This window comes from Oratosquilla oratoria, chromosome 23 (assembly GCF_046742065.1).
Source record: "Oratosquilla oratoria isolate Oo_2021 chromosome 23, ASM4674206v1, whole genome shotgun sequence".
Lineage (NCBI taxonomy): Eukaryota > Metazoa > Arthropoda > Malacostraca > Stomatopoda > Squillidae > Oratosquilla > Oratosquilla oratoria.
This window is the reverse complement of record NC_134799.1, coordinates 10095891-10105126: the sequence shown is the minus strand read 5'-3', so window position 1 is coordinate 10105126 and position 9236 is coordinate 10095891.

Genomic DNA, 9236 nt, shown 5'->3' with positions numbered 1-9236 from the left:
ATACGAAGCCATATGATAATTTGTTGGTATTCTCGATGGTTGTGTTGTCATTGCAGAGTTTCCAAAGACAGATGTTAATCATTTAACAAAATGTCGTAGAATATGTTTTCTTTCCTTTTCCGAATTTTGAATCCAATTAAGGACTTGTCAACAAAGCCATTTGAAAAATACTTAAGCTATGGGAAAGTTAGATTTATATAATTGCGACCAGAATGATGACGTCATGTCGTTTCTAAAGCTTTGCGCTCATTATTCGCTTGATTTTTTTTATTATTCTTGAGAAGAGATTAAGTTCTTTGTTGGCAGTTTAATTTTTTTAGATCTTTGTTATATTCGGAATTAAAAAACTTTCTAAGAAATATACGGAGTTCAAAAACAAAAATGGATAAGTGTTAGATTTGATATTTTTATATATTTATTTTTTCATCTTTATTATAAGAATATATTACAAAAAATATCTGATTAATATTTTACATATAAAAAATAAACAAAAAGCTCTAAAAATATATATAGAAAATATACAGTTCTTGCATTTTCGAATTTCTAAATTTCGTATTTGTTCCTATTAGAAAGTTTAGAATATTAGAAAGTTCTTAATTCTAAATATTCTTAGCATCTATACACACCACTTAGTTCAAGACAGTGCAAGACGATTTTATTCAACATTTGGTGGAACATCCAATTAGAAAGGTAAAATCTATATATGTGTGACAAGACTCGGTATAGTTCTAAAGAATTATAAAATTTGAATACATATCCACTGACTGTATATCGGCCTGTCTGTTGGTTTCTTATCTTATGTGACTTGTATTCCATTTTCTTTAACATTGAATGTAACGAATGTAACACATTTTCTATGATATTCAACAAAAAATCTTCCTTCTCATTTAGATTTTTGTCAATGATTTTTGTAACCATTCCCGTACTCAGTGATATGTAGACTCTATAGAAATATATGCACGTACATTTTTAATTGTGATCGTTTCTTTATGTTCCTTGTGGTATATTGAAAGATTTCAGTGAAAGAATAATGAACGCGAAGCTTTGGAAACGACATGACGTCATTATTTTGGAGTTGTGAAGGTGATGATGTCGTCTTTGTCTTCTTCGTCTTCTTTGACTTCTTCGTCTTATTTGTCTTCTTCGTCCTCTTCGTCTTCTTTATCGTCTTCGTCGTAGTCTTAAAAGGTTATCACACTGAGCTTCACAGACTTCACCAGCGTCAACTGTTGAGAGTTCGTTTGAGTAAAAACGACTTCGGTTACGATATTTGAATTTTCAAATCTCCAAATATCAAATTAGTTTTCCGTCATATTAAGCAAAGCTGAATGAAGAACGAAGATATTATAAACCTATACGAATGTTAGACATACCATTGCAATGTTCTTAGAAAAATCTAGATTTTTGTAGGCGAAGTCATATTCTAGTTAATCAAAAGGAAGTTGGAGGTAGGATGTCGGAGGAAAAATGTCCCAGTGTGATAGACCCTTTAGAAGGAATTAGGCAAGAATTGGTTGACCAACAAAGTTGTTAACGAATGGAATAGACTTAGTGACCATTTAGTGAGTTCTGAAACTATTGGTTGTTTAAAGAGAAGATGAGATAAATTTATGGATAGGGATGACAGATGGTAAAGGACATGGAACTTCCTAGTTTAGGCCTTATGGTCTCTCGCAGTCTCCTCCATTCTTATGTTCTTATGGAACCCCAATGGACCAGAGCCACGCATAATTCTTTGCTAGATATCCATCCATTCAAATTGAACAGACTATAGTCAACTTTAATAGCAGAGTTGATAATAATTGTTTATTAAAAGTGACGAAAGCTATTAAGAATATGACACCAATGTTTGAGAATTTTCTCTCAAACAGCGATTCTATCCTTGGAGTTATTATTGTGCCGTCAAGATAGGATCAGAGAAGTGGTAAAGTAGGTATTGAAGGATGGGGTATTGTAAAGGGAGGGCTATTAAAAATGAAAATATATCGGAATACATTTTATGAGTAGATATTAGTTTCCAATCATAGCGATGACGTTATTGACTAAATGTATTTTTGACGGTAAATACTTCATAAAGGGAGAGTGAGGAAAAGAAGAAAAGCAATACGACAACATAAAAGGAAAAAATATATTGCTGACGTTAATCTATTTTGAGGTGAGGTCTGTATCTGTCAGTAAAGAAGAGACAGAAAAAATATATATATATAGAGACGGAAGCGGAAGAGAAGAGGAACAAGACGACATTGAACAGAGATTGGAGTTAGAGCAGCAAGTTAATCAAGAAATGATATTAAAACAACATAAATCCGAAGAAAGGAGAACGTCTTGAAGAAAACGGAAGCAAATTGAAAAGGAAAGGCTGGTAGGATAAAGGGAAATGGTAATGAAATCGAATGGTATATTGCTAACACGAAGCAATTCAGAAAGGGGAGGAGTTGGCAGAAGAGGAGGTGAATGGTAATGGTATCGAATAGACTATTGCTAACGCCGAGTAAGACTAAAAGTAATAGAAAAGAGAAAGTTGTGGAAAAACAACAACAACAAAAAACAATAGAGTGAAATTAAAACTAGATGGTCCCTTTTATTCGTACAAAACATACACACACACACACACACACACACACACACACACACACACACACACACAGACCTGTTAAACCTCTTGTAAGATCCCCACAGCTCCAAGAAATCCACCCACATCCATCTGATCAGCCCAGGGGTCATATAATAATTATAAATAATCAAGCCTGGCCGTCGCGAGCCTCGACCCGGGGTTCATCAGAATGCTGGGCTGCCGCGGTACCAAAAACACCATAACAGAGCGTAGAAAAGAGACAGAATCAAGGTCTAGGACAGCGTAAAATATCTTAAGTATTGAATGGTCCATTTTCTACAAGGGGGAATCCGTTTTCTTCTATAGAAAATGGACATTGGGTCCAATTTCGGATGAGGGGGTCATGTTCCATTTAACGACGACTCCGGCCGCAGTTAGTCCCCTTTTGCTTGCAAGAAAACGAGAAGAAGAAGAATTCGAAGGAGAGGGAAAAAGAGAAGCCAGAAGGAGGGTAGACCAGAAGTTCGTATGAGGAATATTTCAACCCAAAGGAGGAAGAGGAAGAGGAGGAGGAGGAAGAGGAGCACGATGTCAGTAAGAAAACTGTCTTCCCGAGGACATGCGGGAAGAAAACGATTCTGGAAGAAAGGACAAGCATGAAGAGGATCGTTTCCAGGGAATGGAAGTAGAGAGGTTAGGGAAAGAGCTTCTTGGATGGGTCACAAGAGATCATTAAGGCTCATTCCTGCATTTGTTTCTCCTCCCTTCCTCCTAATATAGAAAAATAAGATAGAGTAAGAATAAGAATATCACCATAAATCCTCTCGAAGATAAATTAAATTGGTTTCTCTTTTCCTTTGGGGAAACGCTACTAAACTAATTTACCACAATGCTAAGCTCAGCAGATTTCATTTTGTCATCCGCCAGATTATATAATTCAGTTTAGGGTATTACATCGTACGACTGAACCTCTCTCCAGATCTTGGCAAATACTTTCAACAATTGGAAAGTAGAATTCTTACTCTTTTTTCAGTCAAGGTTATCTAGCTTATTGTGTTACCTGTAAGATATACCGGTAATAGAAAGAATTCGCCATGACTAACATAAGGATTTGAGAATACAAATCTTAGACACTAATAAGCCATTTCCAGTGATTATATATATATATATATATATATATATATATATATATATATATATATATATAAACTCGTTGCCCCCCTTTTAGCACCTCGTGGATGAAGGGCCTCCCCTGGCTTCCGCCACACCGTTCGAGACATTGTTTATCCAGAAGGACTCGACAGGTGGACCTGGTCGAATTACTTTATTACATAGTGTCCTTCCCCCTCTCGTCTACTCGCGTCTTTACTTGGTACATTTACAACCAGTCTCCATTCACTCCTATCTTTTCACTCTCTCTTCCCTGGTCGACAGGCATTCGTCTTATAGCTAATGTCCTGTTCACGCCGTCTTTACTTGGTCCATTAACCAGTCTCCATCCACCCCTCTCTTTTCACTCTCTCTTCCCTGCTCGACAGACATTCGTCTTATAGCTAATGTCATGTTCACCCCGGCTTTACTTGGTCCAGTAACCAGTCTCCATCAACTCCTGTCTTTTCACTCTCACTTCCCTGGTCGACAGGCATTCGTCTTATAACCAGTGCCATGTTCACCCCGTCAAACTATCCCGTTCTTGTTCTTCTCAAACTCACTCCATGCCATTCTGCTTTCTTTTTTTCTTTTTCTCTTTACTTCTCTTTCTGTTTTTTCTTTCTTTTTATCCTCTTCTAACACGATCATTCCAGAAGAATGCTGCCATTGTGTTCACGTACGTGTGGTGAAAGTCAACTAAATGGGACGGAGTGAGAGGGTTGGGGATCCCCCCTTCTCTGTATTTTTCTCCAGTGAAGAGTCGCTGAGAAGTGGAGAGTGGTCACGTGATTAGAGCGATCCTCTCTGAAAAAGAAAAAAACCACGAAAGAATACAGAACTCGTTAGAGCACAAGGAGTGACAGGAGTGTACCCACAAGGAGAAAGGTACTCGTGAAGGGTGAAAGGTCAAGAATATGGGCTGAAGGTTTTTGTAATTGGAGAGCCTTGCAGCCTAGACAAAGAAGAAATAGTGTACGGCTTAAAATGCACCTTCTCCTTTTTTTTTTTTTTTTTTTTTTTTTTTTTTTTTTTTTTGACAAGTCGAGGACTGAATGGATGACGTATAAGGAGGGACGAATGAGCTACACACGGATGATGGATGAAATGGCAAATGGAAAGAAAACGCCGAGAAGTAGATTGGGGGGAATTAATTTCTGGCGAGAATATGGAAAAGGGCAATGACAAATTGTTTTAAAGTTGAAAAAGTAATCGAGTTAATGTCATCGGAAGTACATTCGGAAGATTTACTTGGGGGAGGACAAAGTCGATTTTTTCAGAAAAAGAGAAATCAAACTGGAAAGGTTAAGAAAAAAAAAAAAAAAGTTTGGATCGATTGACCATGAAGCGAAGGGGAACGAAAGACCAAGAATTTGTATTTTGACGTTCAAGGAAATTTGCAGTTGAAGAAATGGCGTTGGTTGGCGCATTTAAGGAAGTAATTGATGGAGGAGTAAAAACTTTATAAGGAGGTAGAGTCTTTGGAAAAATCATGATGGTGTCGCAGGAACGATGTATCAAACCAGAGTCGCTGTCCAGGCACGTCACCAGCACGATTCGTGAACGTCAGCTCAGGGTCTACAGTATGGGCAAGTGACACGCTTCCTTGATCTCCATGAGAGACAATTCTAAGTGGAAGAAACGAAGGGGACGCCATTTCACCGACCAGGTGGTGATGGATATGGAGCTGCCTAGTGTAGGCCGTATGGTCTCGTGCAGTCGCCTTCATTCTTATGTTCTTATGTAGAACTCGTGCCTCGAGTAAGTCGTTGGAGTGGGAAGGTTGGCTACATTGGAGTAGTTTGCTTGGAGAAACTATGGGGACTGGGGACGCGCCTCTCGTCTATTTCCAATTGATGATGTGATGATGATGATGGTGAGGTACTTGGCCGTGACGTCACTAACAGAGAAAAGGAAGAAGGAAAGACACGCGTGAAAATGAAGTCAGGATAAAAAAAAAAAAAAAAACTAATTAACTGTCTTATCTTGTGTACATGCTTGGTGTCTGAAATCTCCATCTATCCAACACATATGTTATGTTGACTCATTATGTGAGAGAACTATTTTGCTTTTATACTTTTAAGGTTATGTGTATTTTCCTGTTGTTTTATGTTGGAATACACGTATGAGAAACTCATAAGGATGCTTTTAATTAAGACTGTATGGAAACAAGTAATTTCATAAAAGTTGATTTTTTTTCCGAATGTATATGTAACAAAATCTGAAAGGTGTTTCGACATTGAAGCTACATTTTTAATAAATACAAATGTTTTTGTCAAGTTGCATTGAAGCGAAAGAGTTTGAGGGGTTTAGCAATGTTACTGGCGAAGTAAATATATTTGAATTTTCTTTTAAAACTGCCGAGCAGAAGGAATTTCTCAAGACATCATTAGTGTTAAATGCCCAAGGAAGAGAAACCCACGAGTATATTGCAGAATCCGGGACCTCGGGAACGTAAAACTAACAAGGGATTGCACTGTTGCAAGAAGAAGTCCGATACGTGGACGCGGTGCACGTTTTTGATTGCATGCATGAGATTGTTGCAAGGTTGAGGCCGTGTGGGAGAGAACACAGGATTGTGAGAACGTGCAAAGATGACAGAAACGCGAAAAAGAATTTGCAAATTCTGTCGTTGTGTGTCAAAAAGGACGTGCATCTGTAACAACACCAAAGACCTCATCACCACCACCCAGCTTCACTAAACGCATAACACTTCACCGTAGCACTGTTATCCTCGATCACGGACGGACCGCCATAAGTAACAGACCACAAGCCGTCCCCGAAGGCCGTAATCAGACTGAAGCTGAAGAAGTTACGGACGAAGAAGGACGAAGACGATGACTGTAAGAGAGGTTAAGAAGGTCCAGAAGAAGAGTCTGGAAGGGAAGCGGGTGCACATGTTGTCGAGAATCTATCTGAAAGGAGTCCTTCCAGCGAGATGCGATTATTTGAATGAAAGAAGCGGCGAAAGAGGGAGGAAGAGAAGGAAGGACGACGGGGCAGAAGCTACAAGAGGGAAAACAAGAGAAGTGGTCTGGGGAAGAGGAAGGACAAGTTAAAGGAATAAGAAAAAGAAACATAAGTAAGGTGATGTAGATAAAGGAATCATACATATGTCTGTATATATATATGGTTGTGTATTTTCTGTGTGTGTGTGTGTTTGAGCGTGTGTGTGTGTGTGTGTGTGTGTACGTGTACCCATGACCTCATCAAAAAACCTCTTTCGGAAGCGTTGTCTTCATCGTTTTCTATGAACGTGTAGAGATGGGAAGAAGTGACAGGGAGCCGTCGTACGGACTCCGGGGGGTAGTATGAGAACGGTGGACAATATCTCACTGTTGTCGTACGAACTCCGGGGGTTAGTATGAGAACGATGGACAATCACACGGCGCTGTCGTTCGACCTCCGGGGGTAGTACAAGAATGATGGACAATCTCTCACTGTTGTCGTACGAACTCCGGGGGCTGTACGAGAACGGTAGACAATCTCACGCCGCTGTCGTTCGACCTCCGGGGGTTGGTATGAGAACGGAAATTTGTGACCAAGGACCAGGAAGAGCTTGAGGCCTCGGCACCGGAAGAACGTGATCTACGGTTGTGTTCTCGAGGACGAGGGCCTCGTCCTCGAGTGAGGGTGACTGGAAGGAACGAAGGGGGAGTTCGTCAGGAGCGGATATGAGGGATTAGAACTCGGGAACTTATCGCTGAGGTCAATACGAGAGTGGAATGGAGATTTGGGAGTGAGATCTGTTCGGTAGGATGGTGAGATATTGTGGAGACAAATTAAGGAATGGTGTCGTCAGTAACCATCGCTTCTATCCTTGGTAGCAGAACTATTACTATTAATGTCTATTATTATTATTATAATTACTATTATTATAATATTGTATATATTATTATTATTATTATTATTATTTTTTTTTTTTTTTTTTTTTTTTTTTTTTTTTTTTTTTTTTTTTTTTTTTGAGACTAGTCTTACATCATAAAAGAATGTTAAGTGATTTTGGCCTTTAGGGATATTACTTAAGCCCCAAAAATATTGATTGCATGAAATGTACCAATTAAATTCCCTATACAGGGACAAATTAAGGAAAAAACAGAGAATGGAATATGGGTTCATAAATGTATTTGGATCTTTCGTTTGGAAAAATTTTATACAAGACTTCTGGTCATGTTCAAAAGACAGAAAACAGAGAAAAGAGTAGAAAGATCAATAAGGACTTCGGGCGATTGAAATAGAATGGATACTTGCAGCTTCTTGATAGAAAGAAGCCAAAGAATTGTTTTGGGTTTACAGGAAAGAGATGGGAAGGTCTGTCAATTACTCTTTCTTTCTCTGTCTTTTTTTAGAAGTTCTAAGTCTGAATCGACTGTGGAAAATAAAAATCTAGGACGATAGAACAAAACAGTCATTTGTGTTTTAGAGTGTTAGGTTAAATAAATGTAGTATAAGATATCACGAACGACTCAAAAGATACCTTCAGTAATAATGATGGTCTTCGTAAGAAAAAAAGTTGTGACCATTAAACGCAGTGTAGTATAAGGTATTCATTGAGCACTTGTAACAAGAAATAAATGACGAACGACACAAAGGATGTCTTCAGTAATAATGATGGTCTTTACACACACACACACACACACACGTACACACATACACACGCACGCGCCCCCAAAAATAAAATGAATAGGTCAATAAATGAAATAAAAAAAGACGTCACTAAAAATTTGGTGACCACTAAATGCGGAGAACAGACAGACACACACACACACACACACACACACACGTACACACCAAAAAATAAAATAAATACATCAGTAAATGGAATAGAAAAAAGACGTCACTGAAAATTTGGTGACCACTAAATGTGGAGAAGAACGGACAAAGATCGGTAACGAAGTTGACAAAGAGGGAAGAAAGAAGTCAAGAAGAGTTGGAAATTGGTCTGAACTGTGGGGAAAAGAAGACGGATGATCACTTAGAAGAGGCCAGAAGTTAGAAAGGACATAGACAAAGGATTCGTTCGCTTTGGTATACTAGAAAAACAATGACGATTTTTTTTTTTTTTTTTTTTTTTATTTTTTTTTTTTTTTTTTTTTTCTCGGTCCGAAACGACAAAGAAGGATTGGTCACCAGGAGAGGAAATAAGAGACTTGATAAAAGTTAGATGCAAAACACGAGAAGAATTTGTTCATGAACGAAAAGAAACGTCAGATGAGAGGGTGACAGCGTAAAAAAAAAAAAAAAAAAAAAAAAAAAAAAAAAAAAAAAAAAAAAAAAAAAAAAAAAAAAAAAAAAAATGGAATTGATAGGAGTGAGATAAGACAGCGTCTAGGGTGAGTTGAGACAAACACACTGAGAAAAGAGAGAAAACTTAGAAAGATAGACTGACTGTGACTGAATACAAAGTGACTTTGGACTCTGTTTCTTCCTTGGCGGTCGCGAGGAGAGACCCAGGAGGAACCAGAAAGAGAGAGAGAGAGAGAGAGAGAGAGAGAGAGAGAGACCAGCCAGTCCCTCTTCCGAAGGAAATGGT